General features: G+C 40.0%; 1 pseudogene across 1 annotated transcript; it reads right to left on the reverse strand.

The window, feature by feature from the left end:
* Nucleotides 1-14,051: 14,051 nt before the first annotated feature.
* LOC308401033 (tubulin alpha chain-like) lies at nucleotides 14,052-18,278 on the reverse strand (annotated as a pseudogene). The gene is made up of 2 exons: nucleotides 18,204-18,278; nucleotides 14,052-14,978 (listed from the first exon to the last, which is right to left on the reverse strand). The product of its transcript is annotated as a tubulin alpha chain-like (transcript).

Raw genomic sequence — 18,278 nt, forward strand, 5'->3', positions numbered from 1 at the left:
TCTCTCTCCCTCTCTGTTCCTCTCTCTCCCTCTCTGTTCCTCTCTCTCCCTCTCTATTCCTCTCTCTCCCTCTCTGCTCCTCTCTCTCCCTCTCTGCTCCTCTCTCTCTCTCCCTCTCTGCTCCTCTCTCTCTCCCTCTCTGTTCCTCTCTCTCCCTCTCTATTCCTCTCTCTCCCTCTCTGCTCCTCTCTCTCTCCCTCTTTGTGCTGACAAGCTAAACACCAACATCATCAACTATACAGTTGAAACCAGATATTTATGTACTCTTCAGATAAAAACACAAACACTTTTTAATTGTAACATCAAATCAGACTAAATGTTTATTTTTTTAGATTGCTAAATATAAAAAACATATTTGTTAACTTTAAGAGTAAAGAGAGAAACTATCTGTATTTCTTAATTGCAAATGGCACCAAATTGTATTCAAACTGAGCCACACTTATGGAGCTCCACAATTCTTTTCCTGGTGTTTTGGTTGACATCTCTTGATTTTCCCATGTCACAGAAACAGGCTCTGTGTTTTGCCTTATATGCATCCACAGGTGTGCCACCAATTTACTCACATGGACTCTACTAACCTATCAGAAGCTTCTTCAGCTCAGAATGGAATCGTCTGGAGTTTCTTATTAATTAACAATAAACTTAGTGTACATGTACTCCTACATTTGATGAAAGTGATTAAAATAGACAGCTCCCTCTTTTTATTCCGACATTTCACTAATTCAAAAGATATTTCAACATTTATTTATCTAAAACAAAAGTTTACTCTAAATTGATGTTTAACAGTAAAAAAAAGTTTTTATGTTTTCTCCATAAAGTGTATGTAAATATCTGGTTTCAACTGTGAATATCCTGCTGTGTATTGAAATTCCTCCTGTTTTGCATAGATATACTGAACAACATCCAAAGCATAATATATAAAATAACATCTACCTGAGTTTTTTCTTTGAAAGAAGCTCCTTATGTCCATTGTTGTGTACATCAGTACACAACTGAAACCGATTTAGAGAGTTTGTTTAGCCGTGGAGGGAAACAACTGAAAATATGAAATGTAAGCTAAGACTCTCTAAAAAATCAGCATTGCTGTTCGGCTTTTTATTTATCCATTTGTTGATTCACTCGAAGAGCAAGTAACGCAACCAAGTGATCAGTTTGATATCAATCTTTTGTGATACACCGTCATATTTACATTATTAGTTCAGTACGAATGATTTGCTTTGGTACCTGGTCAAACTTAAGCTCTCCTCTGTCTGCAGCAAACTCGCAGGCAGCAGCTTCTCCCCCCTCGCTCACATGGGTGCTGTGCTCAGTCGCCTAGTGCCTGAGCTCGGATCATACCAAAATTAGGGGGAATTTACGACGGTGCGCTCTGTGCTTCGTGTGTTGTTCTTGTTTTATACAGTTGTCAGTCAGGCATCTAACTAACAAATTACACTCCAAAAGACCCCATGCTTCTGAAAAAATGACCCGGGCTTAAGCCCAGTAAGCCACCCCCCCGCTCCGCTGATGGTTGACTCCAAATCTCCCGAACACTATGTCGATTTGAGAACGCAGGACCGAAACAGCGAGACCAAGACAAGACCAAGACCAAAGTCCGTCGAGACCAAGACCGAGACCAAGACAAAAGTCCGTCGAGACCAAGACGAGACCAAGACCACGTAAAAGTGGTCTTGAGACCGGTCTCGAGACATCCAACTCTACCTTTGAGTGTCAGATTTAGGCAGATTTGATTGCTTCCGTTTCATAATGACAGATTTAAGTGAACTCCTCTGTCTCCATTCCCAGACTTCTACTTTTGAATAAACTTTCCTTTAACTTGCTCCGAGTGCTCTTTTGTCTGCATGGTGTAACTGCAGCCTGGCATGCTGAATAACCAGTGAGTGGACCTTCCAGAAATATGTGATTTTGGCTGTTGAAGTAGGTCAGTCACCTTTGAAGGGCTGAATATTTATTTCATTGAGCAATAATAAAAAGACTGTTATTATATTTTTAACATTATATGATTATATTCACAGTGATGCTTTGAGGAAGACTGCACTGTTTGTCCCAGAATAATCAAACTGCCATGAAATACATTCACTAATTTACTATTTGGAACTAACACACTATTAGTACATCTCAGAGACACCTTCTTTCTCACATGAAGAGTAACAGATTACATCTCTCACTGTGTCCGACCAAACAACTGCTGTGGAAAGTCAGTTATTAGCAGTTTTTTAACTACACCCGTAAATGAACGTTTGACTGAATGCTGATAAGTGAATACTGAGAAGTTAGGAGGAAATGTTTTCAAATTTTCCTCCAGAGAATCTGATTAAAATGTTTTTTGTGAGCAAGAATCAGTTTGATCAGTGACCTTTTTTCAGCCAGAAACCTTTAAGGTCACACATCCGCTGTAATATTATAATTTGCTGTTCTTTTTTTTAATACACCTTTGTAGAGAAGAAAAACATCTGGATGTCCTGATGCAAGATGCTTTTCTTTCCAAGCTCCTTACAGTGGCTTGCAAAAGTGTTTCGGCCCCCTTAAACTCTTCCACATTTTGTCACATTACAGCCGCAAACATGAATCAATTTTATTGGAATTTCACGTGAAAGACCAACACAAAGTGGTAAACATGTGAGAAGTGGAACAAAAATCATACATGATTCCAAACATCCACTAAAATTAAAGATTAAAATCAAAAATTCTAAAATTCACAGATCTGGTTCATTTTCTCACTGCACAAATTATATATAAAGCAATAAATAACCTGCTTCCTGACAATATTCTAAAAATGTTTTCTAAAAGGGAACGGGGATACAATTTGAGGGGGGAATTAAATTTAAAACATCCTCGTATCCGTACAACATTAAAAAGTTTTTGCATCTCTGTGTGTGGAGTGAAGCTGTGGAACAGACTAAGTAAAGATATGAAGCAATGTCCAAGCATGGCGCAGTTTAAAAAGCGGTTTAAGGATATGGTTTTTACAGGGTACAGGGAAAAGGTAGAGATTTGATAGGGTGTTCTTGTCTAATATTTTCATGTGTGTGCAGGTGCACGGGTATGTTGGTATGGGTATATATAATTGTAGGTTGTGTATCCTTGAGGTGTTAATGGGGTTATTGAAAATGTGTATATGTGCGTATGTGTGTATACATATGTATGGATAGATAGAAACATATATGTATATATATTAAAAAAATAAATAAATACACATGACATATAATGTAATTGGAAGGAGGTATTTCTGTAGTCTATTGATACTAGATAGTGGAAAAGGGGTGGGATTAAATAAGCTTATGCTTATTATGAGTTGTGGTTGCTCGTTTTCCTTTTGTTTTGCTTTGTTCATTTGTCTCTTTTAATTCTATTTTGTTGTACTTTTTCAACATGTTCAAAATAAAGATTCAATCAATCAAAACATTTTTTACAAATAAATAACTGTAAAGTGCGGTGTAAGTAATATTAGATTAGTATATTATTAGATAATTAATAATTAATATTACTAATAATTATTATTAGTAATATTAGAGTAAGTAATATTATAGAGTAATAACCTGCAGTTCAAAAAAGCTCCCCTCCGACAGCCAAACCCATCTGTTCTCTGATTGGATTGTTACATTTGTGATTGACATGACATTGACCAATCAGATGAAAGGAAGAAAAATAGGGTCAAAATTCGTACTTGTAACTTGCAGAGATTCACACGGGGTTTTTTTTTTGGCTAAGTCCACATACAAATCTTTTTTACACACACACACAAATTCTTTTTACACATACAAAAGTACAAGTACAAAATATTTCTAACCACATTTTGAGCCCACAAAGCTGTACGTGAGCTCCACTGCAGTGGCTCGTGCACCGCTGCGTTCACGGCGTTTGCTGTAAATTACACAGCATTGACATATGTATGTAAAATGTTTACTGAAGTTAGTGAAACAGTGTTTGTAAGGACTATAAGGTCCATAATTACTGAGGCAGTTGGGCTCAGTACACACACACACACACACACATGGGCTCAGTACACACACACACACACACACACACACACACACACACACACACACACACACACACACACACACACACACACACACACCATTTTTATCTGTATCTAACATTTCCGAGCAGCATGTCTTCATTATCTGTGTGTCTGCACTCTGCAAACACTCTGATTTCTGTGGTTTCAGATCCATTTCTCTCTCAAGGGAAATAAAGGGATTACACGGCCGTCTTTTCCTGTTTCATATGTTAGGCTATGGCTGTTTCCCAATTCAGGGTCTGCAGCCTTAAAGGCCGCATTTTAAGGCCGATTACGTCACAGCAACGCGACGAAGGCTGTCCCACTTCGAAGGCTGCTCGAAATCCGGCCCTCAAATGCGTCCTTCATTTCCCTGAATTTTAAGGATGTGGCGGTGTAGACTTCGTGGCCCAACATATCCCAGAATGCATAGCGCGTCAGTGGGTGTGGATAATTTTGGCAGAAAAAAATGGCGGATGAGGGGCGCCCGAAGAGTAAACTTTAAGGCTTTGTGAACTAGGGGGGTTAAGAAAGATATAGATTCACTAAAAATGTCGCTTTTAGTTATTATAATGTTAAATTATTATATTTTAATTTATTTACGTTATTTTACTTTATTCAGAATTAACCTGGCGGTTAACTTTCTTTTCTAGATTTTGGGGGGTTAAAATTAAGCACACCAGTGATTAAACAGCTCATGTACTCTTTATTAAGCAGCACCTTAATAAAAGAAAGTGCTGATATTGAAAGAACAGAACTACAAAACAAAGTGGTCATGTCTCCATGTTACACTCTCACATAGCATTAAAACACATTTTCAAACACATTTATTTAAAGTTGAAAAATATACACAGGAATGTGTAACAAGATTTGGTAGAACAACGTAACAGTGCTTCTGAGCGAACTTGCATAACTTTGATGATTTTATTGCAATGAACCTACTCCTCACCTTCCTCATCTCCCTCCCCATCAACAGAGTCAACTCCAACCTCTTCATAATCCTTCTCTAGAGCTGCCATGTCCTCTCTAGCCTCAGAAAACTCACCCTCCTCCATTCCCTCACCCACATACCAGTGAACAAATGCACGCTTGGCGTACATCAAGTCAAACTTGTGGTCAAGTCGTGCCCAGGCCTCAGCAATGGCGGTGGTGTTGCTCAGCATACACACAGCCCTCTGGACCTTGGCCAGGTCTCCACCAGGAACCACAGTGGGTGGCTGGTAGTTGATGCCGACCTTGAAACCGGTGGGGCACCAGTCCACGAACTGGATGGTGCGCTTGGTTTTGGCTAGGCTAGGTTAGCCTTCTTGTGTGAGCTTTTCAAGTGCACTTTAAGGTTTGTGGGATTTTTTTTTCCTTTCGAAATGTCCCTCATAATTTGTCTCTTTCCACTACAAGACACTTGCTTTATCCAAAACACAGTCATATTCATAGTAATCCCAAATTGGACTCTGGAGCTTTCTCCTGACTTTTCCTGACATGATTCTGCAGCAACTGGACGGAGCAGCAACACAGACGACTCGACTAACGTACTGCCACCTGCTGGCATAATGAGACACAGCAAGAAAAAAATCTGTAAACTAAACTTCATTTTCACCCTTGACTATTGTAGGACACACACACATCAATGAAAACTAAACACATTTTAGGTCATTAGGTCTCCTATGTTTATTTGCTTATTAGTTCCCCCTTGTGTTTCCAACCCATGTTAAGTCTCCCCTGCTCTTCATGTGTTTCATGTCTGTGTCTTACGTTGTCAAGTTCTGGTTGTCATGTCTGCGTCTCATTATGTTTCCTATTTTATTTTGAAGAGATCTCGTGTTTTTATATTATGGATTATGTTTTGAGTCCTTTGTTGTACTGTTTCTTGTTTCCCTAGGTCTCAGTTATGGTTATCATAGGTTTAGTTCTTTGGCTTTGTAATATGGCTTCCCTGTGTTCCATGTTGTGTCTACTGTGACGTTTTTGTACCATGTTTCAGGTTCCTATGTTCTGTCTCCCCAGTTGCTGTTAAGTTTACATGTCTAGAGTTCAGTCAGTGTGTTTCCTGTTTTACTTTGAAGGTCCGTGTCTCATGTCAGTGTTTCTAGTTTTGCTTCCCTTGCCCCATCCAGCCTGATTACTCCCAGCTGTGCTCTCCTTCTGTGTCTTGTTCCCTCGTGTATTTGAGCCCTGTGTTTCTCTTTGTCAGTGTCGTAGTCTCCCTCATTGCTGTGTTTCCCTGTGTGTTAGTTATCCATGTCCCAGTTTAGTTTTCCATGCCATTCTGCAATAAAGCAGCTTTTTGAGTTTAATTTCATTGTCTTGAGTTTTGCGTTTGGGTCCTTCTCCTGCCTGTACACAGCCGAAACATGACAGTTATAAAGATATGATCTTCTTGAGCTATGAAGAAAAGGGAAAATGTTGAAATTAAGTGAATGTCGCTATTTAGAAAATTTCCTGATGTGATATTATAGTATATATTATATCAGAAATCTGTTCACTATTTTTATTACAGATTATATGGTAAATGGCCTGTATTTATATAGCGCTTTACTAGTCCCTAAGGACCCCAAAGCGCTTTACATATCCAGTCATCCACACATTCACACACTGGTGATGGCAGCTACATTGTAGCCACAGCCACCCTGGGGCGCACTGACAGAGGCGAGGCTGCTGGACACTGGCGCCACCGGGCCCTCTGACCACCACCAGTAGGCAACGGGTGAAGTGTCTCGCCCAAGGACACAACGACCGAGACTGTCCGAGCCGGGGCTCGAACCGGCAACCTTCTGATTACAAGGCGAACTCCCAACTCTTGAGCCACGATCGTCCTTCCTTATCAGTAAGGAAGCTGACTAAATATTGACGGATAACTTATGGCAAAGGGGTGGGATTAAATAAATGTGTACTTCTTCCCTCTCCCTTTCGACATGTAACTGAATCAGAACAGAAGCAATATTGAAATGTATTAACTTTATTTTGTATAGTATTTTTTTCTCTAATTTTCTTTGCTAAATGTACCTGTATATTGTTTACATGATTGAAATAAATTAACAAACAGGCCCAAATACAGGAGAAGGACGGCTGAGAGTGGAAAAAAAATCACAAAAATAAATACTGCCAGATTTTCAACTTCGGTCTACAAGAAAATAAGAAGATCATGGGATTAGCCTCGATTGCACTTTGGACCTATTGACGGGATGCGCTCCGTCCCTTGATGCATGTACACTTTCAATTTCTGGTTGGGCTGCTTGGGTACAAAGTAAGTTTCATCATCAGATGATGAGCTTCATGTAAACATCTGCATGGAAACTGGATGCCTGGACTTCTCTGCTTACTTAGGCCAAACCAAACCCTGAATTATGTTGGAAAATATGTGATGTTTTATGAAGGATCACATAAGAAACAACATTTTTTAGTTGTTTTTGAAACTAAAAAACAATTCAAAAAGTTTTAAATAGTTTAGAAAGGACTTTTACATTTTCATAAATATTCATGGCTGTGTGGTAAAGCTGACATTATCTCACTTGTAACTGTTCAGATTGGACACTGTGACTGGCCGGTTCTGTGCTCCAGACCACATGTTTGATACCCCTGGACCCATGCAACGAAGTATAAAAAAAACCGTGTCCACACTTTGGCCTGTGAAGAGTGAAAGCAGATATACGGCGTGATATCGAGCTAAATGCTTCAAAGTGTTCCTTGATGATGTGATAAAGAAGTGGCGTTCCTCCTCCAACCACAAACAGGAAGCTCATGAAGCGAGCAGTGTCAGTGCTTGTACGACACTCACCAGGAGACCTCTGAGCAGGATGGCTGCAGTCGCACAGCTCTGCTTCTCCCTGCTGTTCACTCTCATCAGCAACATTCATGCAGAAGAATTTATCGCCATAAGAAAAGAAGGAGACTCTTTACAGTTCAAGCTCCCAGATCAAAACAGCTCCTGCATCACCTCCAGACGTGTTGGTGAAGATACTCTGGTCCTGTGGAACATCTCTGACCCCTGGAACAGAAACTTCACAGTACATGAAGACCTGACAGGACGACTCTCATTTCCTGAGACATTTCATGGTTCTCCTTCATTTACTCTCAACAACCTGACCCACTCAGACTCTGGACTGTACCAAGATGTGTGCTGGACTCAGGGCAGCGTGACATATGAGAGAAACATCAGCCTGACTGTGTGTAAGACAGTAAGGCGGGAAGAATGTATCACAGCTTCTGATTCTACTGTAGATGTACAATGTAAAGGAGCAGGTGAGAATCTGACGGTGCGTTGGATCAGACATTACGGGGAGTGGAAACAAGCCGGGCTGAGTAGTGTTGAAGTACTACTACAACTACTCATGACGAGTTTCAAAGACAGAATTTTGAAGGTGAATAAAGTCCAAGAAAGTTTCCTGGAGGTGACAAACGCATCACTTCTTCATGTCTTCAACAACCAACCAACGTCTTACATCTGCCTGGTGATGAACCAACAGCAGTGTGTGAGCACTTACTCTGTACGTTTGACCAAACAAACAAAGCTACGTTATGCTTCAGAGGGAGACACAGCTGTGCTGGAGTGTCCCTTCATGGACCCCATTCATGACCAGCCCCCGGTTTGGATGAAGGTAGCAGCTTCCTACAGTTTTAATCAAGAAATTGGTCGAAACTTCTCGCTGGTACTTCCATCACTAATGTTAAATGATTCAGATATCTACAGCTGTGAAGGTGAAAAAGTAATGCACGCGTACTGGCTTTTGGTGTGCCCTAAATTTGGTCCACCTGCAGTAAAGGTTTTCTCAGAGGGAGATGAAGTCACTATGAGATGCTCTGATGATTGGGAAAATAGTACTTCGGGCTTTTGGCTCATGAAGTCGATCCAAACAGAAGGCAAAATTGTGTACGGTGATGAGTTCTGCAGTGACAAAAGAATCACTTGTTCCCATGACAGCCTGATAATCTCTAATGTCTCACTGGAAGATGCAGGAGAGTATATGTGTGCAGGTTCAATGTCACAGTATGAGTGTGTGTCAAGAGAAAAATTTGTTCTGATCCACAGAGAGCCTTTTGGGGTTTACTCGACCTTCTACAGAGTCAGGTGGATACTGCTCAGCGGTCTGCAGGTGATGCTTTGTGTTGTTGTGGTCTGTGTGATACAGAAAACCAGGAGAGGAGAGCAGCTTTCAGCGCAGACACACACTTAATATGCTGATGATGATGATAATAATAATACATAGAAGTGATTAAATCAAAACAAAAACAAAGAAAAATATTATTGTAGATATGAATCTGTGACCTGACTGGACGGTTCAGTCTCTTATGTGATTATATATTTTAAACATTTTGCCTTTTTCTATCTTTTGACTTAATTCTTCTATATTTCTGCTCATATTTTATTTCAGTTATAGTGATTTTGTGCTTTTTTGTTTTATGTGATTTGATGTTTATCCACATCTCATTCATGTATCTCTCAGAGTATCATTTTGAATATTCTTCTGTTTCTATCAGTGATCAGTTCGATCTATAAGAAATGTTAGAAACCAGTTGTAAATGTATTCGTTCTTCACTCTGATGTGAATCATTATCATCTCTCTTGGAAAATGTATTTTGTTATTGTGTTTAAGAGCAGATTCATTACAGCACCATGTTTATCTGCACTATATTGTTTTCATTGTTGTGAATAAACATGATTGTCTGATACAGCAAACACTTCATAATATAGACTTTACTGCTTTGTGTTTTTATATTCTCCATTTTTATTAGGAATCATTTCTGAAATAAAAATATCTAAATATAATTTAACAGGCTGAATGTTGATGCTCTTCTGTCAATGACTGCACGATGATTTTAAATTTTAATAAACACACAATCCTCATATTTCAGTGCAGGATGTAGAGCAGAGTATATCAGTCAACTGGATCAGAGCTCATCAGCATTTTGACCTTAATATGCAGCCAACACACTTTAACACGTGTCTGATGTTGAGTGAAACACATCAGGGAAAAATGGAAGACGAGAGAAGCTGCACATGGTTATCATCATTTATTTATTTATTTATTTGCCTGTCCCATTTGGATCTTTAGCCATCAGAATTGTTGTTTGAAGGCCGAGAAAGATGCCATGTTGGTCCATTTGATTGACCTTTATTATAATTGTGTATTTATTTTATTTTATTATCAGTTGTTACAGACGGGACAGACATGACTGGGGGATAGGACAGGGAGAAGGAAAGAATGAAAGAAAGAGGGAGAGAAAGAAAAACAGAGGGGAGAAGAGATGATGAGAAAGGGGGGAAGGAACAAAAAGAAAAACAAACAAAACACCTGGATCACCTGTATGGAGAAAAAAAACAGAAGAGAAATCAAACAAAGAGCAACATAATAAATACATGTTATCATCATTTATTATTATTTTTTAGTATTCGGTTTTTGGTGGTAGAGTTAAAAATTTTTTTTTTAAATATTTTATTTTAATTAATTAAAATTTTAAAAGTCACAATTTTAACAGCATGATGACAACAAAAACAATAACTGCTATTACGACTATTAGAAGTAATATTATTACTATTATTGCGTAGCACGTAGTATTCAATAATGTAATTTTATTTACTGAACATTAAAACTAAAATTTACTATTTTACAAATAAATATTAATATGATGAAAAATGTTACGTGACAATGTGTGGTCCCGCTGCTCTGCACAGCCTTCAAACAGATTCCTTTTATTCACAGCAGCGGTCCCCAACCCCCGGGCCACGGACCGGCACCGGTCGTTTGGTACCAGGCCGCGAGAGTTGAGGTTTGGGTGTGAAACTGATGCTCTTCAGGGGTTTTAGCGTTATTTTTTAAAATCTTTTTAATCATTAACTCTGTTTCCCTGGGTCTTTTCCCATGTGTTTTGAATAACTCTTCTTGTTTTGGCAGCGGTACTGGTTTTATTTTGTTGTATTTATCCTCGACACCTTAAAGGTCGGTCCTTGAGAATATTGTCGGTCATAAACCGGTCCGTGGCACAAAAAAGGTTGGGGACGCTGGTTTACAGGACTGACGGGACTCCAGGAAACACAAACAACGTCAGTGTTTAAGTGGAGACTCATCAACAGACCCGGGCTATCTTTCCATCATCTGGATTCAAGTTGGATTGGACTAATATGATGAAAGCAAGCCCAAGCCTGAAATCGACTCCTGATCTTTGATCCGTCCTCACCTGGTCGTGAACGTGATGGTCAGCCAGGTATCCAGTTTACCTTTGAGTGTCAGATTTAGGCAGATTTGATTGCTTCCGTTTCATAATGACAGATTTAAGTGAACTCCTCTGTCTCCATTCCCAGACTTCTACTTTTGAATAAACTTTCCTTTAACTTGCTCCGAGTGCTCTTTTGTCTGCATGGTGTAACTGCAGCCTGGCATGCTGAATAACCAGTGAGTGGACCTTCCAGAAATATGTGATTTTGGCTGTTGAAGTAGGTCAGTCACCTTTGAAGGGCTGAATATTTATTTCATTGACCAATAATAAAAAGACTGTTATTATATTTTTAACATTATATGATTATATTCACAGTGATGCTTTGAGGAAGACTGCACTGTTTGTCCCAGAATAATCAAGCTGCCATGAAATACATTCACTAATTTACTATTTGGAACTAACACACTATTAGTACATCTCAGAGACACCTTCTTTCTCACATGAAGAGTAACAGATTACATCTCTCACTGTGTCCGACCAAACAACTGCTGTGGAAAGTCAGTTATTAGCAGTAACTACACCCGTAAATGAACGTTTGACTGAATGCTGATAAGTGAATACTGAGAAGTTAGGAGGAAATGTTTTCAAATTTTCCTGCAGAGAATCTGATTAAAATGTTTTTTGTGAGCAAGAATCAGTTTGATCAGTGACCTTTTTTCAGCCAGAAACCTTTAAGGTCACACATCCGCTTTAATATTATAATTTGCTGTTCTTTTTTTAATACACCTTTGTAGAGAAGAAAAACATCTGGATGTCCTGATGCAAGATGCTTTTCTTTCCAAGTTCTTTACAGTGGCTTGCAAAAGTGTTCGGCCCCCTTAAACTCTTCCACATTTTGTCACATTACAGCCGCAAACATGAATCAATTTTATTGGAATTCCACGTGAAAGACCAACACAAAGTGGTAAACATGTGAGAAGTGGAACAAAAATCATACGATTCCAAACATTTTTTACAAATAAATAACTGTAAAGTGCGGTGTAAGTAATATTAGATTAGTATATTATTAGATAATTAATAATTAATATTACTAATAATTATTATTAGTAATACTAATAATTATTATTAGTAATATTAGAGTAAGTAATATTATAGAGTAATAACCCGCAGTTCAAAAAAGCTCCCCTCCGACAGCCAAACCCATCTGTTCTCTGATTGGATTGTTACATTTGTGATTGACATGACATTGACCAATCAGATGAAAGGAAGAAAAATAGGGTCAAAATTCGTACTTGTAACTTGCAGAGATTCACACGGGGTTTTTTTTGGCTAAGTCCACATACAAATCTTTTTTACACACACACAAATTCTTTTTACACATACAAAAGTACAAGTACAAAATATTTCTAACCACATTTTGAGCCCACAAAGCTGTACGTGAGCTCCACTGCAGTAGCTCGTGCACCGCTGCGTTCACGGCGTTTGCTGTAAATTATACAGCATTGACATATGTATGTAAAATGTTTACTGAAGTTAGTGAAACAGTGTTTGTAAGGACTATAAGGTCCATAATTACTGAGGCAGTTGGGCTGTTTTGCAATCTTGGCTCAGTACACACACACAGTTTGCTAAATCCACACGGAGCCATGAAGCTGCAGTAACACAGGTCAGCTGATCACGGCCCGGAAAAGGAAGAAAGGAAGGAATGCAGGAATAAAGAATGAATGAATGTAGAAACAAAAGAAAATAATTGTTTTTCTTTTATTACCTAAAGAAAAAATATCCGGTTCACAGTGCAAATGATTTTGTGATTTCTTTCTTAACGAACTCTCTCCTCCCTCGTGCCTACACAGGAACTTCAGGTTCCCCACCTGAAAGTGCAGAGTCCAGACTCAAAGTTAGTTTATCTAAAATGTTGTCACATCAGACAAATGGAGTGGTATTAAAACTGCACCCATCTACTCTGACACACACACACACACACACACACACACACACACACACACACACACACACACACACACACACACACACACACACACACACACACACACACACACACACCATTTTTATCTGTATCTAACATTTCCGAGCAGCATGTCTTCATTATCTGTGTGTCTGCACTCTGCAAACACTCTGATTTCTGTGGTTTCAGATCCATTTCTCTCTCAAGGGAAATAAAGGGATTACACGGCCGTCTTTTCCTGTTTCATATGTTAGGCTATGGCTGTTTCCCAATTCAGGGTCTGCAGCCTTAAAGGCCGCATTTTAAGGCCGATTACATCACAGCGACGCGACGAAGGCTGTCCCACTTCGAAGGCTGCTCGAAATCCGGCCCTCAAATGCGTCCTTCATTTCCCTGAATTTTAAGGATGTGGCGGTGTAGACTTTGTGGCCCAACATATCCCAGAATGCATAGCGCGGCAGTGGGTGTGCATAATTTTGGCGGAAAAAAACGGGGGATGAGGGGAGCCCGAAGAGTAAACTTAATGCTTTGTGAACTAGGGGGGTTAAGAAAGATATAGATTCACTAAAAATGTCGCTTTTAGTTATTATAATGTTAAATTATTATATTTGTAATTTATTTACGTTATTTTACTTTATTCAGAATTAACCTGGCGGTTAACTTTCTTTTCTAGATTTTGGGGGGTTAAAATTAAGCACACCAGTGATTAAACAGCTCGTGTACTCTTTATTAAGCAGCACCTTAATAAAAGAAAGTGCTGATATTGAAAGAACAGAACTACAAAACAAAGTGGTCATGTCTCCATGTTACACTCTCACATAGCATTAAAACACATTTTCAAACACATTTATTTAAAGTTGAAAAATATACACAGGAATGTGTAACAAGATTTGGTAGAACAACGTAACAGTGCTTCTGAGCGAACTCGCATAACTTTGATGATTTCATTGCAATGAACCTACTCCTCACCTTCCTCATCTCCCTCCCCATCAACAGAGTCAACTCCAACCTCTTCATAATCCTTCTCTAGAGCTGCCATGTCCTCTCTAGCCTCAGAAAACTCACCCTCCTCCATTCCCTCACCCACATACCAGTGAACAAATGCACGCTTGGCGTACATCAAGTCAAACTTGTGGTCAAGTCGTGCCCAGGCCTCAGCGATGGCGGTGGTGTTGCTCAGCATACACACAGCCCTCTGGACGTTGGCCAGGTCTCCACCAGGAACCACAGTGGGTGGCTGGTAGTTGATGCCGACCTTGAAACCGGTGGGGCACCAGTCCACGAACTGGATGGTGCGCTTGGTTTTAATGGCAGCAATGGCAGCGTTGACATCTTTGGGCACCACATCGCCACGGTACAAAAGGCAGCAGGCCATGTACTTGCCGTGGCGAGGGTCACATTTCACCATCTGATTGGCTGGCTCGAAGCAAGCGTTTGTGATTTCTGATACAGTTAACTGCTCGTGATAAGCTTTCTCTGCAGAGATGACGGGGGCGTAGGTGGCCAGGGGGAAATGGATACGAGGGTAGGGCACCAAGTTGGTCTGGAACTCTGTCAGATCAACATTGAGGGCGCCATCAAAGCGGAGCGAAGCAGTGATGGAGGACACAATCTGGCTGATCAACCTGTTCAGGTTGGTGTAGGTAGGACGCTCAATATCGAGGTTCCTACGGCAGATGTCATCTCGTTATCTACCATGAAGGCACAGTCAGAGTGCTCTAGGGTGGTGTGGGTGGTCAGGATGGAGTTGTATGGCTCAACCACAGCGGTGGACACTTGGGGAGCTGGGTAGATGGAAAACTCCACCTCCTGTGCAAATCTCCCATCCAGACGTTTATGCCTAAAGGGTTGTATGGTCTAAAGAGATTGTTGATTGAGCATTAAACACCAAGTGTTGTTCTTCTTTCAGCCCAAAGATCAAAGAATTGGGGTATTTAACAGGATCCAACCATCGCCCTGGTCAGACATATTCTAACAGGATTGCACACAGGATGCTGCAGAAGCAAAATCAGTTTCCAAAACGTCAATCTGGATATCAGCCTGTTTTCTTTTCCTCATTACATCATGAGCTTTAGAGTATCTGCTGAGCTACTGGGCACAACTTAATATAAGCTGTTTATATTTATTTCTGATCTACAACAAGCAGCACAACTGTTAGAACTGTCACAGCTGACATTAACTTAGATGGAAACCTACTTCCACGACAGAGTTTACCTCCTATGGTGTCAATATAAGCTCAGACGCATGTTGAATAACAAATATCCACTTCCCCTGCTGCCACCTGCATGAACATTACAGCCAACAGGTGGATTTTCCCGTTTCACAGCTAGCCAAACAACGAGGAAACACTGACTGTTTAGGAGACACAGAGTGAAAGTGGACAGTACATCTTTGGTTTCTTAACATGAAACTCTTTGCTGTAGCCAGGGGGAGCACCAAAGTGACCCCCTTAGACTTGTTAGTTTTAATCTTGTTTTCCACTGAGGTTCACTGGTTTTCTAATATAATGTAAGTCTATGAGCCGCAGCCAACCCACCAACCTGATGACGTCACGTTCTGTTGTAAAAACTTCAAGCGCTTCTTTCTTAAATCTAACTTCAGAGACAATGTTACATCTATGCAAGTTTGTGACAGCAGGGCTTCATGGTGCAAATTAATCTTTATACATGTGGTGTTTAATGTCCACTTTTTTTTTAAAGTGGACATTCAAATTTTTTTAATGACTTTATTTTAGGGCAAATTCAAAAAACGTTTGGCAGTTTATTTAAATAATATTAAAATGCCCCATAAGTAGGATGGCAAAGGGTCCAATTTGTCCCAGTGGATGGAAATGCAAGGTGTGAAACTGCAGCGTGGATCATTGTTTTCTATTTTTACATAACTGGGAATGCCCAGCAGGCAGACCCAGGACACACTGGAGAGATTATATCTCTCGGCTGGCCTGGGAACGCTTTGGTGTTCCCCCGGATAAGCTGGAGGAGGTGGCTGGGGAGAGGGAGGTCTGGGCCTTTCTGCTTAGGCTGCTGCCCCCGCGACCCGGCCTCGGATAAAGCGGATGAAGATGGATGGATGGATGGTGTTGATATTGAAAGAGTCAGTGAAAATAAATTTCTGGGGGTAATAATAGATGAAAAACTGGAGTGCTCACGTGAGATATATTCATTCCAAAGTATCACGAAGCATTGCAATACTAAACAAGGCAAAGCAGGTATCACACGGGACATCACTTCATATTCTCTACTGTTCACTGGTTTCACCATACTTAAGCTTTTGTGCAGAGGTCTGGGGCAACAACTATTAAACCACATTACTTTCACTTTTTACTCTTCAACAAAAAAGCAGTTCGAATCATCCACAATGCAGGTTATAGGAAACATACAAACTCACTATTTTTGCAGTCTGAAATATTGAAATTTGCTGATCTAGTGAAATTCCAAACAGCACAAATTATATTCAAAGCAAAAAATAAGGAACTGCCAGATTATATTCAGAGTATGTTTTTTTTAAAGGAGTAAGTTATAATTTAAGGGTTTTTGTAACTCAAAACAGGGAAGGTACGTGCAACAGGAAAAAGCGTTTGTGTTTCAGTGCATGGAGTGAAGCTGTGGAACAGTTTGAATATGGAATTGAAGCAATATCCAAACATAAAACAGTTCAACAAGAGTTATAAAGATATGATCTTCTTGAGCTATAAAGAAAAGGGAAAATGTTGAAATTAAGTGAATGTCGCTATTTAGAAAATTTCATGGTGTAATATTATATTATATATTACATCAGAAATCTGTTCACTATTTTTATTACAGATTATATGGTAAATGGCCTGTATTTATATAGCGCTTTACTAGTCCCTAAGGACCCCAAAGCGCTTTACATATCCAGTCATCCACCCATTCACACACTGGTGATGGCAGCTACATTGCAGCCACAGCCACCCTGGGGCGCACTGACAGAGGCGAGGCTGCCGGACACTGGTGCCACCGGGCCCTCTGACCACCACCAGTAGGCAACGGGTGAAGTGTCTCGCCCAAGGACACAACGACCGAGACTGTCCAAGCCGGGGCTCGAACCGGCAACCTTCTGATTACAAGGCGAACTCCCAACTCTTGAGCCACAATCGTCCTTCCTTATGAGTAAGGAAGCTGACTAAATGTTGACGGATAACTTATGGCAAAGGGGTGCGATTAAATAAGTGTGTACTTCTTCCCTCTCCCTTTCGACATGTAACTGAATCAGAACAGAAGCAATATTGAAATGTATTAACTTTATTTTGTATAGTATTTTTTTCTCTAATTTTCTTTGCTAAATGCACCTATATATTGTTTACATGATTGAAATAAATTAACAAACAGGCCCAAATACAGGAGAAGGACGGCTGAGAGTGGAAAAAAAATCACAAAAATAAATACTGCCAGATTTTCAACTTCGGTCTACAAGAAAATAAGAAGATCATGGGATTAGCCTCGATTGCACTTTGGACCTATTGACGGGATGCGCTCCGTCCCTTGATGCATGTACACTTTCAATTTCTGGTTGGGCTGCTTGGGTGCAAAGTAAGTTTCATCATCAGATGATGAGCTTCATGTAAACATCTGCATGGAAACTGGATGCCTGGACTTCTCTGCTTACTTAGGCCAAACCAAACCCTGAATTATGTTGGAAAATATGTGATGTTTTATGAAGGATCACATAGGAAACAACATTTTTTTAGTTGTTTTTGAAATTAAAAAACTATTCAAAAAGTTTTAAATAGTTTAGAAAGGACTTTTACATTTTTAGAAATATTCATGGCTGTGTGGTAAAGCTGACATTATCTCACTTGTAACTGTTCAGATTGGACACTGTGACTGGCCGGTTCTGTGCTCCAGACCACATGTTTGATACACCTGGACCCATGCAATGAAGTATAAAAAAAACCGTGTCCACACTTTGGCCTGTGAAGAGTGAAAGCAGATATACGGCGTGATATCGAGCCAAATGCTTCAAAGTGTTCCTTGATGATGTGATAAAGAAGTGGCGTTCCTCCTCCAACCACAAACAGGAAGCTCATGAAGCGAGCAGTGTCAGTGCTTGTACGACACTCACCACGAGACCTCTGAGCAGGATGGCTGCAGTCGCACAGCTCTGCTTCTCCCTGCTGTTCACTCTCATCAGCAACAT

The sequence above is a fragment of the Rhamphochromis sp. 'chilingali' genome (assembly GCF_963969265.1).
Source record: "Rhamphochromis sp. 'chilingali' genome assembly, chromosome: 8".
NCBI classification, from domain to species: Eukaryota; Metazoa; Chordata; class Actinopteri; order Cichliformes; family Cichlidae; genus Rhamphochromis; species Rhamphochromis sp. 'chilingali'.